Source organism: Lissotriton helveticus, unplaced genomic scaffold (assembly GCF_964261635.1).
Source record: "Lissotriton helveticus unplaced genomic scaffold, aLisHel1.1 SCAFFOLD_1115, whole genome shotgun sequence".
In the NCBI taxonomy this organism is placed as follows: Eukaryota; Metazoa; Chordata; class Amphibia; order Caudata; family Salamandridae; genus Lissotriton; species Lissotriton helveticus.
The window spans coordinates 34647-56322 of NW_027611859.1; the positions used below are offsets into that span (position 1 = coordinate 34647).

The 21676-nt window shown below is 43.7% G+C and overlaps 30 non-coding genes across 30 annotated transcripts; all 30 read right to left on the reverse strand.

The window, feature by feature from the left end:
* Nucleotides 1–302: 302 nt before the first annotated feature.
* TRNAM-CAU (transfer RNA methionine (anticodon CAU)) lies at nt 303–374 on the reverse strand. The gene has a single exon. It is a non-coding gene; the product is annotated as a tRNA-Met (tRNA).
* Nucleotides 375–1251: 877 nt separating this feature from the next.
* TRNAG-CCC (transfer RNA glycine (anticodon CCC)) lies at nt 1252–1323 on the reverse strand. The gene has a single exon. It is a non-coding gene; the product is annotated as a tRNA-Gly (tRNA).
* Nucleotides 1324–1874: 551 nt separating this feature from the next.
* On the reverse strand, nt 1875–1946 carry TRNAM-CAU (transfer RNA methionine (anticodon CAU)). Its single transcript has one exon. It is a non-coding gene; the product is annotated as a tRNA-Met (tRNA).
* A 628-nt stretch (nt 1947–2574) lies between these two features.
* Nucleotides 2575–2646, reverse strand: TRNAG-UCC (transfer RNA glycine (anticodon UCC)). Its single transcript has one exon. It is a non-coding gene; the product is annotated as a tRNA-Gly (tRNA).
* A 548-nt stretch (nt 2647–3194) lies between these two features.
* TRNAM-CAU (transfer RNA methionine (anticodon CAU)) lies at nt 3195–3266 on the reverse strand. The gene has a single exon. It is a non-coding gene; the product is annotated as a tRNA-Met (tRNA).
* An 867-nt stretch (nt 3267–4133) lies between these two features.
* Nucleotides 4134–4205, reverse strand: TRNAG-CCC (transfer RNA glycine (anticodon CCC)). The gene has a single exon. It is a non-coding gene; the product is annotated as a tRNA-Gly (tRNA).
* A 551-nt stretch (nt 4206–4756) lies between these two features.
* Nucleotides 4757–4828, reverse strand: TRNAM-CAU (transfer RNA methionine (anticodon CAU)). Its single transcript has one exon. It is a non-coding gene; the product is annotated as a tRNA-Met (tRNA).
* Nucleotides 4829–5456: 628 nt separating this feature from the next.
* Nucleotides 5457–5528, reverse strand: TRNAG-UCC (transfer RNA glycine (anticodon UCC)). Its single transcript has one exon. It is a non-coding gene; the product is annotated as a tRNA-Gly (tRNA).
* A 548-nt stretch (nt 5529–6076) lies between these two features.
* TRNAM-CAU (transfer RNA methionine (anticodon CAU)) lies at nt 6077–6148 on the reverse strand. The gene has a single exon. It is a non-coding gene; the product is annotated as a tRNA-Met (tRNA).
* Nucleotides 6149–7015: 867 nt separating this feature from the next.
* TRNAG-CCC (transfer RNA glycine (anticodon CCC)) lies at nt 7016–7087 on the reverse strand. Its single transcript has one exon. It is a non-coding gene; the product is annotated as a tRNA-Gly (tRNA).
* A 551-nt stretch (nt 7088–7638) lies between these two features.
* On the reverse strand, nt 7639–7710 carry TRNAM-CAU (transfer RNA methionine (anticodon CAU)). Its single transcript has one exon. It is a non-coding gene; the product is annotated as a tRNA-Met (tRNA).
* A 628-nt stretch (nt 7711–8338) lies between these two features.
* On the reverse strand, nt 8339–8410 carry TRNAG-UCC (transfer RNA glycine (anticodon UCC)). The gene has a single exon. It is a non-coding gene; the product is annotated as a tRNA-Gly (tRNA).
* A 548-nt stretch (nt 8411–8958) lies between these two features.
* TRNAM-CAU (transfer RNA methionine (anticodon CAU)) lies at nt 8959–9030 on the reverse strand. Its single transcript has one exon. It is a non-coding gene; the product is annotated as a tRNA-Met (tRNA).
* Nucleotides 9031–9907: 877 nt separating this feature from the next.
* Nucleotides 9908–9979, reverse strand: TRNAG-CCC (transfer RNA glycine (anticodon CCC)). Its single transcript has one exon. It is a non-coding gene; the product is annotated as a tRNA-Gly (tRNA).
* A 551-nt stretch (nt 9980–10530) lies between these two features.
* On the reverse strand, nt 10531–10602 carry TRNAM-CAU (transfer RNA methionine (anticodon CAU)). The gene has a single exon. It is a non-coding gene; the product is annotated as a tRNA-Met (tRNA).
* A 628-nt stretch (nt 10603–11230) lies between these two features.
* Nucleotides 11231–11302, reverse strand: TRNAG-UCC (transfer RNA glycine (anticodon UCC)). The gene has a single exon. It is a non-coding gene; the product is annotated as a tRNA-Gly (tRNA).
* A 548-nt stretch (nt 11303–11850) lies between these two features.
* Nucleotides 11851–11922, reverse strand: TRNAM-CAU (transfer RNA methionine (anticodon CAU)). The gene has a single exon. It is a non-coding gene; the product is annotated as a tRNA-Met (tRNA).
* Nucleotides 11923–12799: 877 nt separating this feature from the next.
* TRNAG-CCC (transfer RNA glycine (anticodon CCC)) lies at nt 12800–12871 on the reverse strand. The gene has a single exon. It is a non-coding gene; the product is annotated as a tRNA-Gly (tRNA).
* A 551-nt stretch (nt 12872–13422) lies between these two features.
* On the reverse strand, nt 13423–13494 carry TRNAM-CAU (transfer RNA methionine (anticodon CAU)). Its single transcript has one exon. It is a non-coding gene; the product is annotated as a tRNA-Met (tRNA).
* Nucleotides 13495–14122: 628 nt separating this feature from the next.
* On the reverse strand, nt 14123–14194 carry TRNAG-UCC (transfer RNA glycine (anticodon UCC)). The gene has a single exon. It is a non-coding gene; the product is annotated as a tRNA-Gly (tRNA).
* A 548-nt stretch (nt 14195–14742) lies between these two features.
* Nucleotides 14743–14814, reverse strand: TRNAM-CAU (transfer RNA methionine (anticodon CAU)). The gene has a single exon. It is a non-coding gene; the product is annotated as a tRNA-Met (tRNA).
* An 867-nt stretch (nt 14815–15681) lies between these two features.
* TRNAG-CCC (transfer RNA glycine (anticodon CCC)) lies at nt 15682–15753 on the reverse strand. Its single transcript has one exon. It is a non-coding gene; the product is annotated as a tRNA-Gly (tRNA).
* Nucleotides 15754–16304: 551 nt separating this feature from the next.
* TRNAM-CAU (transfer RNA methionine (anticodon CAU)) lies at nt 16305–16376 on the reverse strand. Its single transcript has one exon. It is a non-coding gene; the product is annotated as a tRNA-Met (tRNA).
* A 628-nt stretch (nt 16377–17004) lies between these two features.
* TRNAG-UCC (transfer RNA glycine (anticodon UCC)) lies at nt 17005–17076 on the reverse strand. Its single transcript has one exon. It is a non-coding gene; the product is annotated as a tRNA-Gly (tRNA).
* A 548-nt stretch (nt 17077–17624) lies between these two features.
* On the reverse strand, nt 17625–17696 carry TRNAM-CAU (transfer RNA methionine (anticodon CAU)). Its single transcript has one exon. It is a non-coding gene; the product is annotated as a tRNA-Met (tRNA).
* Nucleotides 17697–18563: 867 nt separating this feature from the next.
* On the reverse strand, nt 18564–18635 carry TRNAG-CCC (transfer RNA glycine (anticodon CCC)). Its single transcript has one exon. It is a non-coding gene; the product is annotated as a tRNA-Gly (tRNA).
* A 551-nt stretch (nt 18636–19186) lies between these two features.
* TRNAM-CAU (transfer RNA methionine (anticodon CAU)) lies at nt 19187–19258 on the reverse strand. Its single transcript has one exon. It is a non-coding gene; the product is annotated as a tRNA-Met (tRNA).
* A 628-nt stretch (nt 19259–19886) lies between these two features.
* On the reverse strand, nt 19887–19958 carry TRNAG-UCC (transfer RNA glycine (anticodon UCC)). Its single transcript has one exon. It is a non-coding gene; the product is annotated as a tRNA-Gly (tRNA).
* A 548-nt stretch (nt 19959–20506) lies between these two features.
* TRNAM-CAU (transfer RNA methionine (anticodon CAU)) lies at nt 20507–20578 on the reverse strand. The gene has a single exon. It is a non-coding gene; the product is annotated as a tRNA-Met (tRNA).
* Nucleotides 20579–21445: 867 nt separating this feature from the next.
* TRNAG-CCC (transfer RNA glycine (anticodon CCC)) lies at nt 21446–21517 on the reverse strand. Its single transcript has one exon. It is a non-coding gene; the product is annotated as a tRNA-Gly (tRNA).
* Nucleotides 21518–21676: the final 159 nt, after the last annotated feature.

A 21676-nucleotide genomic window follows, 5' to 3' on the forward strand; every position in this document is an offset into this window, starting at 1 on the left:
GAAAGAGAGAACATTCCAGGAAATGCCCAGGAGATAGATAAGAGCAGAACAAAAAGGGAAGAATGATATTCAAAGCATGCCCAGAAAAGTGTTTGAAGGTCCCACCAGTCATTTATGCTTATTATTGTGTGTCTTTACTTTCAAGGTACAGGGTGGATCCCTTTGACGATCCCTCTCTTGTATTTCAGCAGACACAGATAGTTCAGAAGTCGTTTCTACCATAGCTGGCACAAGCTTGCGCTTTTCCTTGCTGGCAGCCTTAAAATGACAGCTTGGTCCTTGGAAGAAAAATCAAGCAAAACTAGCAGAGGATGGTTTCGATCCATCGACCTCTGGGTTATGGGCCCAGCACGCTTCCGCTGCGCCACTCTGCTGCTTTGGGAAAGTGTTCTCTTTATGCAGATGAGGAGCATTCAGCAGAGTAGCATGGGATTGGTCGGGCTCTCACCTCATTTGCCTAAGTATATCGCAAGGCATGCTGGGTATAGAAAAACTTAATCTTCCCCTCTCACAATCAGTCATAACTGAAAGTCAGACACTCTCAGGCACTAGCCGTTTCAAACCTTTATCAAGACAGCAGCTCTTGAACCCTCTATATCTCTCTCTGTGATACTAGCGCTAGCATGCTCAGGATTTGGCTTTACCTGGGTGCCAGAGATCTACCCGGTGAGGGCTTGCCCGGTGTGAGGCTTTTGAGCGTTTGGGAGCGTTCGGGACGTGAGTGGACGTTGGACAGGAAACTATGCAAATTTGAATCATCCAACCTTCCTGCTGCAGTGAGACGCTCTTTCCATGGACATCTGCCTCTTGGATTCCTCTCAACTTGCCTTCTGATAAAACATTTTGTGAGCCGCAGTTACCTTCGACAGCTACAAGGTGGCACTACATGCAGGTGAGAGCACAAGTATGCACAAAATGTTAAGGACTTTTGACAGATTTATCGGTGGATCTTGTATATTTTTTTCAGAGGCTAGATATTGCCTAGAAATGCTTTCTAACATAGAGATGCTAGAGTTATAATGTCTGCCCACTGTAACATATTTATTACCAGCACATGTGAGTGGTGACTCTGCTTTATGAAACTTATCATATATTAGGACAATGAATGTAGCAGAAGGGGCGATCGAGAGGTTTGCCTACGTATTTGTTTATTTCTTTATATATGGCTGATTAATCTGTTCATGATATTTCCATTTTGTGAAATGTTGAATTAAAGTATATCCTGCTTGCAGAATATCTAAGTATTTGCATTGCGTTGGCCGGGAATCGAACCCGGGTCAACTGCTTGGGAAGCAGCTATGCTCACCACTATACCACCAACGCCCTCTGACATTTGCGCTCTCGGTTCTAAATATTATGACTCAGAGATCAATGACTATCTTGCACCAGCTTCAATGGTGCATTTGGTTTAGATACCAACATGAAAAGCAGTAGAACGTTATTTGCAGAGGGTAAGGAACTGGGGATTAAAACCAAGGACAAAGCTGTGCAGAAGAGAAGAATGGAAAGCAGCAGTACAATTAATATATATATAAAACATATAGAGGCAGCAAGGGAAGCAAAGCAGGGAAGAGAAAGAGAGAACATTCCATGAAATGCCCAGGAGATAGATAAGAGCAGAACAAAAAGGGAAGAATGAAATTCAAAGCCTGCACAGAAAAGTGTTTGAAGGTCCCACCAGTCATGTATGCTTATTATTGTGTGTCTTTACTTTCAAAGTACAGGGTGGATCCTTTGACACTCCCTCTCTTGTATTTCAGCAGACACAGATAGTTGAGAAGTCTTATATCACTTAGCTGGCACAAGCTTGCGCTTTTCCTTTCCGGCAGCGTGGAAATGACAGCTTGGTCCTTGGAAGAAAAATCAAGCAAAATTAGCAGAGGATGGTTTCGATCCATCGACCTCTGGGTTATGGGCCCAGCACGCTTCCGCTGCGCCACTCTGCTCCTTTTTCAGAGTGTTCTCTTTATGCAGATGAGGAGCATTCAGGGGAGTGACGTGGGCGTTCGGGACGTGAGAGGACGATGGGCAGGAAACTGTGCAAATTTGAAGCATCCATCCTTCCTGCTGCAGTCAGAGGCTCTTTCCAAGGACATCTGCCTCTTGGATTCCTCTCAACTTGCCTTCTGATAAAACATTTTGTGAGCCGCAGTTACCTTCGGCGCCTACAAGGTGGCGCTACATTCAGGTGAGAGCACAAGTATGCCCAAAATATTGGGGACTTTTGCCAGATTTATGGATGGATTTTACATATTTTTTTCAGAGGCTAGACATTACCTAGGAATGCTTTTTAACATAGAGATGCTTTAGTTATAATGTGTGGTCGGGCCTCAGCCCGTTCATTGTCTTCCCACTGTAACATATTTATTACCAGCTCATGTGAGTGGTGACTCTGCTTTATGAAACTTATCATATAGTAGGACAATGAGTATAGCTGAAGGGGCGATCGAGATGCTTGCCTACATATTTGTTTATTTTTTATATAAGGGCTGATTAATCTGTTCATGATATTTCCATTTTGTGACATGTTGCATTAAAATATATCCTGATTGTAGAATATATAAGAATTGGTACTGCGTTGGCCGGGAATCGAACCCGGGTCAACTGCTTGGAAGGCAGCTATGCTCACCACTATACCACCAACGCCCTCTGATCTGTGCACGCTCGGTTCTCAACATTACGACCCTGAGTTCAATGTCTATCTTGCACCAGCTTCAATGGTGCATTTGGTTTAGATACCAACATGAGAAGCAGTAGAAAGGTTTTAGCAGATTGTAAGGAACTGGGATTGAAACCAAGGACAAAGCTGTGAAGAAGAGAAGAATGGTAAGCAGCAGTACAAATAATGGATATGAACATATAGAGGCAGCATGGGAAGCAAAGCAGGGGAAAGAAAGAGAGAACATTCCAGGAAATGCCCAGGAGATAGATAAGAGCAGAACAAAAAGGGAAGAATGATATTCAAAGCATGCCCAGAAAAGTGTTTGAAGGTCCCACCAGTCATTTATGCTTATTATTGTGTGTCTTTACTTTCAAGGTACAGGGTGGATCCCTTTGACGATCCCTCTCTTGTATTTCAGCAGACACAGATAGTTCAGAAGTCGTTTCTACCATAGCTGGCACAAGCTTGCGCTTTTCCTTGCTGGCAGCCTTAAAATGACAGCTTGGTCCTTGGAAGAAAAATCAAGCAAAACTAGCAGAGGATGGTTTCGATCCATCGACCTCTGGGTTATGGGCCCAGCACGCTTCCGCTGCGCCACTCTGCTGCTTTGGGAAAGTGTTCTCTTTATGCAGATGAGGAGCATTCAGCAGAGTAGCATGGGATTGGTCGGGCTCTCACCTCATTTGCCTAAGTATATCGCAAGGCATGCTGGGTATAGAAAAACTTCATCTTCCCCTCTCACAATCAGTCATAACTGAAAGTCAGACACTCTCAGGCACTAGCCGTTTCAAACCTTTATCAAGACAGCAGCTCTTGAACCCTCTATATCTCTCTCTGTGATACTAGCGCTAGCATGCTCAGGATTTGGCTTTACCTGGGTGCCAGAGATCTACCCGGTGAGGGCTTGCCCGGTGTGAGGCTTTTGAGCGTTTGGGAGCGTTGTGGACGTTGGACAGGAAACTATGCAAATTTGAATCATCCAACCTTCCTGCTGCAGTGAGACGCTCTTTCCATGGACATCTGCCTCTTGGATTCCTCTCAACTTGCCTTCTGATAAAACATTTTGTGAGCCGCAGTTACCTTCGACAGCTACAAGGTGGCGCTACATGCAGGTGAGAGCACAAGTATGCACAAAATGTTAAGGACTTTTGACAGATTTATCGGTGGATCTTGTATATTTTTTTCAGAGGCTAGATATTGCCTAGAAATGCTTTCTAACATAGAGATGCTAGAGTTATAATGTCTGCCCACTGTAACATATTTATTACCAGCACATGTGAGTGGTGACTCTGCTTTATGAAACTTATCATATATTAGGACAATGAATGTAGCAGAAGGGGCGATCGAGAGGTTTGCCTACGTATTTGTTTATTTCTTTATATATGGCTGATTAATCTGTTCATGATATTTCCATTTTGTGAAATGTTGAATTAAAGTATATCCTGCTTGCAGAATATCTAAGTATTTGCATTGCGTTGGCCGTGAATCGAACCCGGGTCAACTGCTTGGGAAGCAGCTATGCTCACCACTATACCACCAACGCCCTCTGACATTTGCGCTCTCGGTTCTAAATATTATGACTCAGAGATCAATGACTATCTTGCACCAGCTTCAATGGTGCATTTGGTTTAGATACCAACATGAAAAGCAGTAGAACGTTATTTGCAGAGGGTAAGGAACTGGGGATTAAAACCAAGGACAAAGCTGTGCAGAAGAGAAGAATGGAAAGCAGCAGTACAATTAATATATATATAAAACATATAGAGGCAGCAAGGGAAGCAAAGCAGGGAAGAGAAAGAGAGAACATTCCATGAAATGCCCAGGAGATAGATAAGAGCAGAACAAAAAGGGAAGAATGAAATTCAAAGCCTGCACAGAAAAGTGTTTGAAGGTCCCACCAGTCATGTATGCTTATTATTGTGTGTCTTTACTTTCAAAGTACAGGGTGGATCCTTTGACACTCCCTCTCTTGTATTTCAGCAGACACAGATAGTTGAGAAGTCTTATATCACTTAGCTGGCACAAGCTTGCGCTTTTCCTTTCCGGCAGCGTGGAAATGACAGCTTGGTCCTTGGAAGAAAAATCAAGCAAAATTAGCAGAGGATGGTTTCGATCCATCGACCTCTGGGTTATGGGCCCAGCACGCTTCCGCTGCGCCACTCTGCTCCTTTTTCAGAGTGTTCTCTTTATGCAGATGAGGAGCATTCAGGGGAGTGACGTGGGCGTTCGGGACGTGAGAGGACGATGGGCAGGAAACTGTGCAAATTTGAAGCATCCATCCTTCCTGCTGCAGTCAGAGGCTCTTTCCAAGGACATCTGCCTCTTGGATTCCTCTCAACTTGCCTTCTGATAAAACATTTTGTGAGCCGCAGTTACCTTCGGCGCCTACAAGGTGGCGCTACATTCAGGTGAGAGCACAAGTATGCCCAAAATATTGGGGACTTTTGCCAGATTTATGGATGGATTTTACATATTTTTTTCAGAGGCTAGACATTACCTAGGAATGCTTTTTAACATAGAGATGCTTTAGTTATAATGTGTGGTCGGGCCTCAGCCCGTTCATTGTCTTCCCACTGTAACATATTTATTACCAGCTCATGTGAGTGGTGACTCTGCTTTATGAAACTTATCATATAGTAGGACAATGAGTATAGCTGAAGGGGCGATCGAGATGCTTGCCTACATATTTGTTTATTTTTTATATAAGGGCTGATTAATCTGTTCATGATATTTCCATTTTGTGACATGTTGCATTAAAATATATCCTGATTGTAGAATATATAAGAATTGGTACTGCGTTGGCCGGGAATCGAACCCGGGTCAACTGCTTGGAAGGCAGCTATGCTCACCACTATACCACCAACGCCCTCTGATCTGTGCAAGCTCGGTTCTCAACATTACGACCCTGAGTTCAATGTCTATCTTGCACCAGCTTCAATGGTGCATTTGGTTTAGATACCAACATGAGAAGCAGTAGAAAGGTTTTAGCAGATTGTAAGGAACTGGGATTGAAACCAAGGACAAAGCTGTGAAGAAGAGAAGAATGGTAAGCAGCAGTACAAATAATGGATATGAACATATAGAGGCAGCATGGGAAGCAAAGCAGGGGAAAGAAAGAGAGAACATTCCAGGAAATGCCCAGGAGATAGATAAGAGCAGAACAAAAAGGGAAGAATGATATTCAAAGCATGCCCAGAAAAGTGTTTGAAGGTCCCACCAGTCATTTATGCTTATTATTGTGTGTCTTTACTTTCAAGGTACAGGGTGGATCCCTTTGACGATCCCTCTCTTGTATTTCAGCAGACACAGATAGTTCAGAAGTCGTTTCTACCATAGCTGGCACAAGCTTGCGCTTTTCCTTGCTGGCAGCCTTAAAATGACAGCTTGGTCCTTGGAAGAAAAATCAAGCAAAACTAGCAGAGGATGGTTTCGATCCATCGACCTCTGGGTTATGGGCCCAGCACGCTTCCGCTGCGCCACTCTGCTGCTTTGGGAAAGTGTTCTCTTTATGCAGATGAGGAGCATTCAGCAGAGTAGCATGGGATTGGTCGGGCTCTCACCTCATTTGCCTAAGTATATCGCAAGGCATGCTGGGTATAGAAAAACTTCATCTTCCCCTCTCACAATCAGTCATAACTGAAAGTCAGACACTCTCAGGCACTAGCCGTTTCAAACCTTTATCAAGACAGCAGCTCTTGAACCCTCTATATCTCTCTCTGTGATACTAGCGCTAGCATGCTCAGGATTTGGCTTTACCTGGGTGCCAGAGATCTACCCGGTGAGGGCTGAGGCTTTTGAGCGTTTGGGAGCGTTCGGGACGTGAGTGGACGTTGGACAGGAAACTATGCAAATTTGAATCATCCAACCTTCCTGCTGCAGTGAGACGCTCTTTCCATGGACATCTGCCTCTTGGATTCCTCTCAACTTGCCTTCTGATAAAACATTTTGTGAGCCGCAGTTACCTTCGACAGCTACAAGGTGGCGCTACATGCAGGTGAGAGCACAAGTATGCACAAAATGTTAAGGACTTTTGACAGATTTATCGGTGGATCTTGTATATTTTTTTCAGAGGCTAGATATTGCCTAGAAATGCTTTCTAACATAGAGATGCTAGAGTTATAATGTCTGCCCACTGTAACATATTTATTACCAGCACATGTGAGTGGTGACTCTGCTTTATGAAACTTATCATATATCAGGACAATGAATGTAGCAGAAGGGGCGATCGAGAGGTTTGCCTACGTATTTGTTTATTTCTTTATATATGGCTGATTAATCTGTTCATGATATTTCCATTTTGTGAAATGTTGAATTAAAGTATATCCTGCTTGCAGAATATATAAGTATTTGCATTGCGTTGGCCGGGAATCGAACCCGGGTCAACTGCTTGGGAAGCAGCTATGCTCACCACTATACCACCAACGCCCTCTGACATTTGCGCTCTCGGTTCTAAATATTATGACTCAGAGATCAATGACTATCTTGCACCAGCTTCAATGGTGCATTTGGTTTAGATACCAACATGAAAAGCAGTAGAACGTTATTTGCAGAGGGTAAGGAACTGGGGATTAAAACCAAGGACAAAGCTGTGCAGAAGAGAAGAATGGAAAGCAGCAGTACAATTAATATATATATAAAACATATAGAGGCAGCAAGGGAAGCAAAGCAGGGAAGAGAAAGAGAGAACATTCCATGAAATGCCCAGGAGATAGATAAGAGCAGAACAAAAAGGGAAGAATGAAATTCAAAGCCTGCACAGAAAAGTGTTTGAAGGTCCCACCAGTCATGTATGCTTATTATTGTGTGTCTTTACTTTCAAAGTACAGGGTGGATCCTTTGACACTCCCTCTCTTGTATTTCAGCAGACACAGATAGTTGAGAAGTCTTATATCACTTAGCTGGCACAAGCTTGCGCTTTTCCTTTCCGGCAGCGTGGAAATGACAGCTTGGTCCTTGGAAGAAAAATCAAGCAAAATTAGCAGAGGATGGTTTCGATCCATCGACCTCTGGGTTATGGGCCCAGCACGCTTCCGCTGCGCCACTCTGCTCCTTTTTCAGAGTGTTCTCTTTATGCAGATGAGGAGCATTCAGGGGAGTGACGTGGGCGTTCGGGACGTGAGAGGACGATGGGCAGGAAACTGTGCAAATTTGAAGCATCCATCCTTCCTGCTGCAGTCAGAGGCTCTTTCCAAGGACATCTGCCTCTTGGATTCCTCTCAACTTGCCTTCTGATAAAACATTTTGTGAGCCGCAGTTACCTTCGGCGCCTACAAGGTGGCGCTACATTCAGGTGAGAGCACAAGTATGCCCAAAATATTGGGGACTTTTGCCAGATTTATGGATGGATTTTACATATTTTTTTCAGAGGCTAGACATTACCTAGGAATGCTTTTTAACATAGAGATGCTTTAGTTATAATGTGTGGTCGGGCCTCAGCCCGTTCATTGTCTTCCCACTGTAACATATTTATTACCAGCTCATGTGAGTGGTGACTCTGCTTTATGAAACTTATCATATAGTAGGACAATGAGTATAGCTGAAGGGGCGATCGAGATGCTTGCCTACATATTTGTTTATTTTTTATATAAGGGCTGATTAATCTGTTCATGATATTTCCATTTTGTGACATGTTGCATTAAAATATATCCTGATTGTAGAATATATAAGAATTGGTACTGCGTTGGCCGGGAATCGAACCCGGGTCAACTGCTTGGAAGGCAGCTATGCTCACCACTATACCACCAACGCCCTCTGATCTGTGCAAGCTCGGTTCTCAACATTACGACCCTGAGTTCAATGTCTATCTTGCACCAGCTTCAATGGTGCATTTGGTTTAGATACCAACATGAGAAGCAGTAGAAAGGTTTTAGCAGATTGTAAGGAACTGGGATTGAAACCAAGGACAAAGCTGTGAAGAAGAGAAGAATGGTAAGCAGCAGTACAAATAATGGATATGAACATATAGAGGCAGCATGGGAAGCAAAGCAGGGAAAAGAAAGAGAGAACATTCCAGGAAATGCCCAGGAGATAGATAAGAGCAGAACAAAAAGGGAAGAATGATATTCAAAGCATGCCCAGAAAAGTGTTTGAAGGTCCCACCAGTCATTTATGCTTATTATTGTGTGTCTTTACTTTCAAGGTACAGGGTGGATCCCTTTGACGATCCCTCTCTTGTATTTCAGCAGACACAGATAGTTCAGAAGTCGTTTCTACCATAGCTGGCACAAGCTTGCGCTTTTACTTGCTGGCAGCCTTAAAATGACAGCTTGGTCCTTGGAAGAAAAATCAAGCAAAACTAGCAGAGGATGGTTTCGATCCATCGACCTCTGGGTTATGGGCCCAGCACGCTTCCGCTGCGCCACTCTGCTGCTTTGGGAAAGTGTTCTCTTTATGCAGATGAGGAGCATTCAGCAGAGTAGCATGGGATTGGTCGGGCTCTCACCTCATTTGCCTAAGTATATCGCAAGGCATGCTGGGTATAGAAAAACTTCATCTTCCCCTCTCACAATCAGTCATAACTGAAAGTCAGACACTCTCAGGCACTAGCCGTTTCAAACCTTTATCAAGACAGCAGCTCTTGAACCCTCTATATCTCTCTCTGTGATACTAGCGCTAGCATGCTCAGGATTTGGCTTTACCTGGGTGCCAGAGATCTACCCGGTGAGGGCTTGCCCGGTGTGAGGCTTTTGAGCGTTTGGGAGCGTTCGGGACGTGAGTGGACGTTGGACAGGAAACTATGCAAATTTGAATCATCCAACCTTCCTGCTGCAGTGAGACGCTCTTTCCATGGACATCTGCCTCTTGGATTCCTCTCAACTTGCCTTCTGATAAAACATTTTGTGAGCCGCAGTTATCTTCGACAGCTACAAGGTGGCGCTACATGCAGGTGAGAGCACAAGTATGCACAAAATGTTAAGGACTTTTGACAGATTTATCGGTGGATCTTGTATATTTTTTTCAGAGGCTAGATATTGCCTAGAAATGCTTTCTAACATAGAGATGCTAGAGTTATAATGTCTGCCCACTGTAACATATTTATTACCAGCACATGTGAGTGGTGACTCTGCTTTATGAAACTTATCATATATCAGGACAATGAATGTAGCAGAAGGGGCGATCGAGAGGTTTGCCTACGTATTTGTTTATTTCTTTATATATGGCTGATTAATCTGTTCATGATATTTCCATTTTGTGAAATGTTGAATTAAAGTATATCCTGCTTGCAGAATATATAAGTATTTGCATTGCGTTGGCCGGGAATCGAACCCGGGTCAACTGCTTGGGAAGCAGCTATGCTCACCACTATACCACCAACGCCCTCTGACATTTGCGCTCTCGGTTCTAAATATTATGACTCAGAGATCAATGACTATCTTGCACCAGCTTCAATGGTGCATTTGGTTTAGATACCAACATGAAAAGCAGTAGAACGTTATTTGCAGAGGGTAAGGAACTGGGGATTAAAACCAAGGACAAAGCTGTGCAGAAGAGAAGAATGGAAAGCAGCAGTACAATTAATATATATATAAAACATATAGAGGCAGCAAGGGAAGCAAAGCAGGGAAGAGAAAGAGAGAACATTCCATGAAATGCCCAGGAGATAGATAAGAGCAGAACAAAAAGGGAAGAATGAAATTCAAAGCCTGCACAGAAAAGTGTTTGAAGGTCCCACCAGTCATGTATGCTTATTATTGTGTGTCTTTACTTTCAAAGTACAGGGTGGATCCTTTGACACTCCCTCTCTTGTATTTCAGCAGACACAGATAGTTGAGAAGTCTTATATCACTTAGCTGGCACAAGCTTGCGCTTTTCCTTTCCGGCAGCGTGGAAATGACAGCTTGGTCCTTGGAAGAAAAATCAAGCAAAATTAGCAGAGGATGGTTTCGATCCATCGACCTCTGGGTTATGGGCCCAGCACGCTTCCGCTGCGCCACTCTGCTCCTTTTTCAGAGTGTTCTCTTTATGCAGATGAGGAGCATTCAGGGGAGTGACGTGGGCGTTCGGGACGTGAGAGGACGATGGGCAGGAAACTGTGCAAATTTGAAGCATCCATCCTTCCTGCTGCAGTCAGAGGCTCTTTCCAAGGACATCTGCCTCTTGGATTCCTCTCAACTTGCCTTCTGATAAAACATTTTGTGAGCCGCAGTTACCTTCGGCGCCTACAAGGTGGCGCTACATTCAGGTGAGAGCACAAGTATGCCCAAAATATTGGGGACTTTTGCCAGATTTATGGATGGATTTTACATATTTTTTTCAGAGGCTAGACATTACCTAGGAATGCTTTTTAACATAGAGATGCTTTAGTTATAATGTGTGGTCGGGCCTCAGCCCGTTCATTGTCTTCCCACTGTAACATATTTATTACCAGCTCATGTGAGTGGTGACTCTGCTTTATGAAACTTATCATATAGTAGGACAATGAGTATAGCTGAAGGGGCGATCGAGATGCTTGCCTACATATTTGTTTATTTTTTATATAAGGGCTGATTAATCTGTTCATGATATTTCCATTTTGTGACATGTTGCATTAAAATATATCCTGATTGTAGAATATATAAGAATTGGTACTGCGTTGGCCGGGAATCGAACCCGGGTCAACTGCTTGGAAGGCAGCTATGCCCACCACTATACCACCAACGCCCTCTGATCTGTGCAAGCTCGGTTCTCAACATTACGACCCTGAGTTCAATGTCTATCTTGCACCAGCTTCAATGGTGCATTTGGTTTAGATACCAACATGAGAAGCAGTAGAAAGGTTTTAGCAGATTGTAAGGAACTGGGATTGAAACCAAGGACAAAGCTGTGAAGAAGAGAAGAATGGTAAGCAGCAGTACAAATAATGGATATGAACATATAGAGGCAGCATGGGAAGCAAAGCAGGGAAAAGAAAGAGAGAACATTCCAGGAAATGCCCAGGAGATAGATAAGAGCAGAACAAAAAGGGAAGAATGATATTCAAAGCATGCCCAGAAAAGTGTTTGAAGGTCCCACCAGTCATTTATGCTTATTATTGTGTGTCTTTACTTTCAAGGTACAGGGTGGATCCCTTTGACGATCCCTCTCTTGTATTTCAGCAGACACAGATAGTTCAGAAGTCGTTTCTACCATAGCTGGCACAAGCTTGCGCTTTTACTTGCTGGCAGCCTTAAAATGACAGCTTGGTCCTTGGAAGAAAAATCAAGCAAAACTAGCAGAGGATGGTTTCGATCCATCGACCTCTGGGTTATGGGCCCAGCACGCTTCCGCTGCGCCACTCTGCTGCTTTGGGAAAGTGTTCTCTTTATGCAGATGAGGAGCATTCAGCAGAGTAGCATGGGATTGGTCGGGCTCTCACCTCATTTGCCTAAGTATATCGCAAGGCATGCTGGGTATAGAAAAACTTCATCTTCCCCTCTCACAATCAGTCATAACTGAAAGTCAGACACTCTCAGGCACTAGCCGTTTCAAACCTTTATCAAGACAGCAGCTCTTGAACCCTCTATATCTCTCTCTGTGATACTAGCGCTAGCATGCTCAGGATTTGGCTTTACCTGGGTGCCAGAGATCTACCCGGTGAGGGCTTGCCCGGTGTGAGGCTTTTGAGCGTTTGGGAGCGTTCGGGACGTGAGTGGACGTTGGACAGGAAACTATGCAAATTTGAATCATCCAACCTTCCTGCTGCAGTGAGACGCTCTTTCCATGGACATCTGCCTCTTGGATTCCTCTCAACTTGCCTTCTGATAAAACATTTTGTGAGCCGCAGTTACCTTCGACAGCTACAAGGTGGCACTACATGCAGGTGAGAGCACAAGTATGCACAAAATGTTAAGGACTTTTGACAGATTTATCGGTGGATCTTGTATATTTTTTTCAGAGGCTAGATATTGCCTAGAAATGCTTTCTAACATAGAGATGCTAGAGTTATAATGTCTGCCCACTGTAACATATTTATTACCAGCACATGTGAGTGGTGACTCTGCTTTATGAAACTTATCATATATTAGGACAATGAATGTAGCAGAAGGGGCGATCGAGAGGTTTGCCTACGTATTTGTTTATTTCTTTATATATGGCTGATTAATCTGTTCATGATATTTCCATTTTGTGAAATGTTGAATTAAAGTATATCCTGCTTGCAGAATATCTAAGTATTTGCATTGCGTTGGCCGGGAATCGAACCCGGGTCAACTGCTTGGGAAGCAGCTATGCTCACCACTATACCACCAACGCCCTCTGACATTTGCGCTCTCGGTTCTAAATATTATGACTCAGAGATCAATGACTATCTTGCACCAGCTTCAATGGTGCATTTGGTTTAGATACCAACATGAAAAGCAGTAGAACGTTATTTGCAGAGGGTAAGGAACTGGGGATTAAAACCAAGGACAAAGCTGTGCAGAAGAGAAGAATGGAAAGCAGCAGTACAATTAATATATATATAAAACATATAGAGGCAGCAAGGGAAGCAAAGCAGGGAAGAGAAAGAGAGAACATTCCATGAAATGCCCAGGAGATAGATAAGAGCAGAACAAAAAGGGAAGAATGAAATTCAAAGCCTGCACAGAAAAGTGTTTGAAGGTCCCACCAGTCATGTATGCTTATTATTGTGTGTCTTTACTTTCAAAGTACAGGGTGGATCCTTTGACACTCCCTCTCTTGTATTTCAGCAGACACAGATAGTTGAGAAGTCTTATATCACTTAGCTGGCACAAGCTTGCGCTTTTCCTTTCCGGCAGCGTGGAAATGACAGCTTGGTCCTTGGAAGAAAAATCAAGCAAAATTAGCAGAGGATGGTTTCGATCCATCGACCTCTGGGTTATGGGCCCAGCACGCTTCCGCTGCGCCACTCTGCTCCTTTTTCAGAGTGTTCTCTTTATGCAGATGAGGAGCATTCAGGGGAGTGACGTGGGCGTTCGGGACGTGAGAGGACGATGGGCAGGAAACTGTGCAAATTTGAAGCATCCATCCTTCCTGCTGCAGTCAGAGGCTCTTTCCAAGGACATCTGCCTCTTGGATTCCTCTCAACTTGCCTTCTGATAAAACATTTTGTGAGCCGCAGTTACCTTCGGCGCCTACAAGGTGGCGCTACATTCAGGTGAGAGCACAAGTATGCCCAAAATATTGGGGACTTTTGCCAGATTTATGGATGGATTTTACATATTTTTTTCAGAGGCTAGACATTACCTAGGAATGCTTTTTAACATAGAGATGCTTTAGTTATAATGTGTGGTCGGGCCTCAGCCCGTTCATTGTCTTCCCACTGTAACATATTTATTACCAGCTCATGTGAGTGGTGACTCTGCTTTATGAAACTTATCATATAGTAGGACAATGAGTATAGCTGAAGGGGCGATCGAGATGCTTGCCTACATATTTGTTTATTTTTTATATAAGGGCTGATTAATCTGTTCATGATATTTCCATTTTGTGACATGTTGCATTAAAATATATCCTGATTGTAGAATATATAAGAATTGGTACTGCGTTGGCCGGGAATCGAACCCGGGTCAACTGCTTGGAAGGCAGCTATGCTCACCACTATACCACCAACGCCCTCTGATCTGTGCAAGCTCGGTTCTCAACATTACGACCCTGAGTTCAATGTCTATCTTGCACCAGCTTCAATGGTGCATTTGGTTTAGATACCAACATGAGAAGCAGTAGAAAGGTTTTAGCAGATTGTAAGGAACTGGGATTGAAACCAAGGACAAAGCTGTGAAGAAGAGAAGAATGGTAAGCAGCAGTACAAATAATGGATATGAACATATAGAGGCAGCATGGGAAGCAAAGCAGGGGAAAGAAAGAGAGAACATTCCAGGAAATGCCCAGGAGATAGATAAGAGCAGAACAAAAAGGGAAGAATGATATTCAAAGCATGCCCAGAAAAGTGTTTGAAGGTCCCACCAGTCATTTATGCTTATTATTGTGTGTCTTTACTTTCAAGGTACAGGGTGGATCCCTTTGACGATCCCTCTCTTGTATTTCAGCAGACACAGATAGTTCAGAAGTCGTTTCTACCATAGCTGGCACAAGCTTGCGCTTTTCCTTGCTGGCAGCCTTAAAATGACAGCTTGGTCCTTGGAAGAAAAATCAAGCAAAACTAGCAGAGGATGGTTTCGATCCATCGACCTCTGGGTTATGGGCCCAGCACGCTTCCGCTGCGCCACTCTGCTGCTTTGGGAAAGTGTTCTCTTTATGCAGATGAGGAGCATTCAGCAGAGTAGCATGGGATTGGTCGGGCTCTCACCTCATTTGCCTAAGTATATCGCAAGGCATGCTGGGTATAGAAAAACTTCATCTTCCCCTCTCACAATCAGTCATAACTGAAAGTCAGACACTCTCAGGCACTAGCCGTTTCAAACCTTTATCAAGACAGCAGCTCTTGAACCCTCTATATCTCTCTCTGTGATACTAGCGCTAGCATGCTCAGGATTTGGCTTTACCTGGGTGCCAGAGATCTACCCGGTGAGGGCTGAGGCTTTTGAGCGTTTGGGAGCGTTCGGGACGTGAGTGGACGTTGGACAGGAAACTATGCAAATTTGAATCATCCAACCTTCCTGCTGCAGTGAGACGCTCTTTCCATGGACATCTGCCTCTTGGATTCCTCTCAACTTGCCTTCTGATAAAACATTTTGTGAGCCGCAGTTACCTTCGACAGCTACAAGGTGGCGCTACATGCAGGTGAGAGCACAAGTATGCACAAAATGTTAAGGACTTTTGACAGATTTATCGGTGGATCTTGTATATTTTTTTCAGAGGCTAGATATTGCCTAGAAATGCTTTCTAACATAGAGATGCTAGAGTTATAATGTCTGCCCACTGTAACATATTTATTACCAGCACATGTGAGTGGTGACTCTGCTTTATGAAACTTATCATATATCAGGACAATGAATGTAGCAGAAGGGGCGATCGAGAGGTTTGCCTACGTATTTGTTTATTTCTTTATATATGGCTGATTAATCTGTTCATGATATTTCCATTTTGTGAAATGTTGAATTAAAGTATATCCTGCTTGCAGAATATATAAGTATTTGCATTGCGTTGGCCGGGAATCGAACCCGGGTCAACTGCTTGGGAAGCAGCTATGCTCACCACTATACCACCAACGCCCTCTGACATTTGCGCTCTCGGTTCTAAATATTATGACTCAGAGATCAATGACTATCTTGCACCAGCTTCAATGGTGCATTTGGTTTAGATACCAACATGAAAAGCAGTAGAACGTTATTTGCAGAGGGTAAGGAACTGGGGATTAAAACCAAGGACAAAGCTGTGCAGAAGAGAAGAATGGAAAGCAGCAGTACAATTAATATATATATAAAACATATAGAGGCAGCAAGGGAAGCAAAGCAGGGAAGAGAAAGAGAGAACATTCCATGAAATGCCCAGGAGATAGATAAGAGCAGAACAAAAAGGGAAGAATGAAATTCAAAGCCTGCACAGAAAAGTGTTTGAAGGTCCCACCAGTCATGTATGCTTATTATTGTGTGTCTTTACTTTCAAAGTACAGGGTGGATCCTTTGACACTCCCTCTCTTGTATTTCAGCAGACACAGATAGTTGAGAAGTCTTATATCACTTAGCTGGCACAAGCTTGCGCTTTTCCTTTCCGGCAGCGTGGAAATGACAGCTTGGTCCTTGGAAGAAAAATCAAGCAAAATTAGCAGAGGATGGTTTCGATCCATCGACCTCTGGGTTATGGGCCCAGCACGCTTCCGCTGCGCCACTCTGCTCCTTTTTCAGAGTGTTCTCTTTATGCAGATGAGGAGCATTCAGGGGAGTGACGTGGGCGTTCGGGACGTGAGAGGACGATGGGCAGGAAACTGTGCAAATTTGAAGCATCCATCCTTCCTGCTGCAGTCAGAGGCTCTTTCCAAGGACATCTGCCTCTTGGATTCCTCTCAACTTGCCTTCTGATAAAACATTTTGTGAGCCGCAGTTACCTTCGGCGCCTACAAGGTGGCGCTACATTCAGGTGAGAGCACAAGTATGCCCAAAATATTGGGGACTTTTGCCAGATTTATGGATGGATTTTACATATTTTTTTCAGAGGCTAGACATTACCTAGGAATGCTTTTTAACATAGAGATGCTTTAGTTATAATGTGTGGTCGGGCCTCAGCCCGTTCATTGTCTTCCCACTGTAACATATTTATTACCAGCTCATGTGAGTGGTGACTCTGCTTTATGAAACTTATCATATAGTAGGACAATGAGTATAGCTGAAGGGGCGATCGAGATGCTTGCCTACATATTTGTTTATTTTTTATATAAGGGCTGATTAATCTGTTCATGATATTTCCATTTTGTGACATGTTGCATTAAAATATATCCTGATTGTAGAATATATAAGAATTGGTACTGCGTTGGCCGGGAATCGAACCCGGGTCAACTGCTTGGAAGGCAGCTATGCTCACCACTATACCACCAACGCCCTCTGATCTGTGCAAGCTCGGTTCTCAACATTACGACCCTGAGTTCAATGTCTATCTTGCACCAGCTTCAATGGTGCATTTGGTTTAGATACCAACATGAGAAGCAGTAGAAAGGTTTTAGCAGATTGTAAGGAACTGGGATTGAAACCAAGGACAAAGCTGTGAAGAAGAGAAGAATGGTAAGCAGCAGTACAAATAATGGATATGAACATATAGAGGCAGCATGGGAAGCAAAGCAGGGGAAAGAAAGAGAGAACATTCCAGGAAATGCCCAGGAGATAGATAAGAGCAGAACAAAAAGGGAAGAATGATATTCAAAGCATGCCCAGAAAAGTGTTTGAAGGTCCCACCAGTCATTTATGCTTATTATTGAGTGTCTTTACTTTCAAGGTACAGGGTGGATCCCTTTGACGATCCCTCTCTTGTATTTCAGCAGACACAGATAGTTCAGAAGTCGTTTCTACCATAGCTGGCACAAGCTTGCGCTTTTCCTTGCTGGCAGCCTTAAAATGACAGCTTGGTCCTTGGAAGAAAAATCAAGCAAAACTAGCAGAGGATGGTTTCGATCCATCGACCTCTGGGTTATGGGCCCAGCACGCTTCCGCTGCGCCACTCTGCTGCTTTGGGAAAGTGTTCTCTTTATGCAGATGAGGAGCATTCAGCAGAGTAGCATGGGATTGGTCGGGCTCTCACCTCATTTGCCTAAGTATATCGCAAGGCATGCTGGGTATAGAAAAACTTCATCTTCCCCTCTCACAATCAGTCATAACTGAAAGTCAGACACTCTCAGGCACTAGCCGTTTCAAACCTTTATCAAGACAGCAGCTCTTGAACCCTCTATATCTCTCTCTGTGATACTAGCGCTAGCATGCTCAGGATTTGGCTTTACCTGGGTGCCAGAGATCTACCCGGTGAGGGCTGAGGCTTTTGAGCGTTTGGGAGCGTTCGGGACGTGAGTGGACGTTGGACAGGAAACTATGCAAATTTGAATCATCCAACCTTCCTGCTGCAGTGAGACGCTCTTTCCATGGACATCTGCCTCTTGGATTCCTCTCAACTTGCCTTCTGATAAAACATTTTGTGAGCCGCAGTTACCTTCGACAGCTACAAGGTGGCACTACATGCAGGTGAGAGCACAAGTATGCACAAAATGTTAAGGACTTTTGACAGATTTATCGGTGGATCTTGTATATTTTTTTCAGAGGCTAGATATTGCCTAGAAATGCTTTCTAACATAGAGATGCTAGAGTTATAATGTCTGCCCACTGTAACATATTTATTACCAGCACATGTGAGTGGTGACTCTGCTTTATGAAACTTATCATATATTAGGACAATGAATGTAGCAGAAGGGGCGATCGAGAGGTTTGCCTACGTATTTGTTTATTTCTTTATATATGGCTGATTAATCTGTTCATGATATTTCCATTTTGTGAAATGTTGAATTAAAGTATATCCTGCTTGCAGAATATCTAAGTATTTGCATTGCGTTGGCCGGGAATCGAACCCGGGTCAACTGCTTGGGAAGCAGCTATGCTCACCACTATACCACCAACGCCCTCTGACATTTGCGCTCTCGGTTCTAAATATTATGACTCAGAGATCAATGACTATCTTGCACCAGCTTCAATGGTGCATTTGGTTTAGATACCAACATGAAAAGCAGTAGAACGTTATTTGCAGAGGGTAAGGAACTGGGGATTAAAACCAAGGACAAAGCTGTGCAGAAGAGAAGAATGGAAAGCAGCAGTACAATTAATATATATATAAAACATATAGAGGCAGCAAGGGAAGCAAAGCAGGGAAGAGAAAGAGAGAACATTCCATGAAATGCCCAGGAGATAGATAAGAGCAGAACAAAAAGGGAAGAATGAAATTCAAAGCCTGCACAGAAAAGTGTTTGAAGGTCCCACCAGTCATGTATGCTTATTATTGTGTGTCTTTACTTTCAAAGTACAGGGTGGATCCTTTGACACTCCCTCTCTTGTATTTCAGCAGACACAGATAGTTGAGAAGTCTTATATCACTTAGCTGGCACAAGCTTGCGCTTTTCCTTTCCGGCAGCGTGGAAATGACAGCTTGGTCCTTGGAAGAAAAATCAAGCAAAATTAGCAGAGGATGGTTTCGATCCATCGACCTCTGGGTTATGGGCCCAGCACGCTTCCGCTGCGCCACTCTGCTCCTTTTTCAGAGTGTTCTCTTTATGCAGATGAGGAGCATTCAGGGGAGTGACGTGGGCGTTCGGGACGTGAGAGGACGATGGGCAGGAAACTGTGCAAATTTGAAGCATCCATCCTTCCTGCTGCAGTCAGAGGCTCTTTCCAAGGACATCTGCCTCTTGGATTCCTCTCAACTTGCCTTCTGATAAAACATTTTGTGAGCCGCAGTTACCTTCGGCGCCTACAAGGTGGCGCTACATTCAGGTGAGAGCACAAGTATGCCCAAAATATTGGGGACTTTTGCCAGATTTATGGATGGATTTTACATATTTTTTTCAGAGGCTAGACATTACCTAGGAATGCTTTTTAACATAGAGATGCTTTAGTTATAATGTGTGGTCGGGCCTCAGCCCGTTCATTGTCTTCCCACTGTAACATATTTATTACCAGCTCATGTGAGTGGTGACTCTGCTTTATGAAACTTATCATATAGTAGGACAATGAGTATAGCTGAAGGGGCGATCGAGATGCTTGCCTACATATTTGTTTATTTTTTATATAAGGGCTGATTAATCTGTTCATGATATTTCCATTTTGTGACATGTTGCATTAAAATATATCCTGATTGTAGAATATATAAGAATTGGTACTGCGTTGGCCGGGAATCGAACCCGGGTCAACTGCTTGGAAGGCAGCTATGCTCACCACTATACCACCAACGCCCTCTGATCTGTGCACGCTCGGTTCTCAACATTACGACCCTGAGTTCAATGTCTATCTTGCACCAGCTTCAATGGTGCATTTGGTTTAGATACCAACATGAGAAGCAGTAGAAAGGTTTTAGCAGATTGTAAGGAACTGGGATTGAAACCAAGGACAAAGCTGTGAAGAAGAGAAGAATGGTAAGCAGCAGTACAAATAATGGATATGAACATATAGAGGCAGCATGGGAAGCAAAGCAGGGGAAAGAAAGAGAGAACATTCCAGGAAATGCCCAGGAGATAGATAAGAGCAGAACAAAAAGGGAAGAATGATATTCAAAGCATGCCCAGAAAAGTGTTTGAAGGTCCCACCAGTCATTTATGCTTATTATTGTGTGTCTTTACTTTCAAGGTACAGGGTGGATCCCTTTGACGATCCCTCTCTTGTATTTCAGCAGACACAGATAGTTCAGAAGTCGTTTCTACCATAGCTGGCACAAGCTTGCGCTTTTCCTTGCTGGCAGCCTTAAAATGACAGCTTGGTCCTTGGAAGAAAAATCAAGCAAAACTAGCAGAGGATGGTTTCGATCCATCGACCTCTGGGTTATGGGCCCAGCACGCTTCCGCTGCGCCACTCTGCTGCTTTGGGAAAGTGTTCTCTTTATGCAGATGAGGAGCATTCAGCAGAGTAGCATGGGATTGGTCGGGCTCTCACCTCATTTGCCTAAGTATATCGCAAGGCATGCTGGGTATAGAAAAACTTCATCTTCCCCTCTCACAATCAGTCATAACTGAAAGTCAGACACTCTCAGGCACTAGCCGTTTCAAACCTTTATCAAGACAGCAGCTCTTGAACCCTCTATATCTCTCTCTGTGATACTAGCGCTAGCATGCTCAGGATTTGGCTTTACCTGGGTGCCAGAGATCTACCCGGTGAGGGCTTGCCCGGTGTGAGGCTTTTGAGCGTTTGGGAGCGTTGTGGACGTTGGACAGGAAACTATGCAAATTTGAATCATCCAACCTTCCTGCTGCAGTGAGACGCTCTTTCCATGGACATCTGCCTCTTGGATTCCTCTCAACTTGCCTTCTGATAAAACATTTTGTGAGCCGCAGTTACCTTCGACAGCTACAAGGTGGCGCTACATGCAGGTGAGAGCACAAGTATGCACAAAATGTTAAGGACTTTTGACAGATTTATCGGTGGATCTTGTATATTTTTTTCAGAGGCTAGATATTGCCTAGAAATGCTTTCTAACATAGAGATGCTAGAGTTATAATGTCTGCCCACTGTAACATATTTATTACCAGCACATGTGAGTGGTGACTCTGCTTTATGAAACTTATCATATATTAGGACAATGAATGTAGCAGAAGGGGCGATCGAGAGGTTTGCCTACGTATTTGTTTATTTCTTTATATATGGCTGATTAATCTGTTCATGATATTTCCATTTTGTGAAATGTTGAATTAAAGTATATCCTGCTTGCAGAATATCTAAGTATTTGCATTGCGTTGGCCGTGAATCGAACCCGGGTCAACTGCTTGGGAAGCAGCTATGCTCACCACTATACCACCAACGCCCTCTGACATTTGCGCTCTCGGTTCTAAATATTATGACTCAGAGATCAATGACTATCTTGCACCAGCTTCAATGGTGCATTTGGTTTAGATACCAACATGAAAAGCAGTAGAACGTTATTTGCAGAGGGTAAGGAACTGGGGATTAAAACCAAGGACAA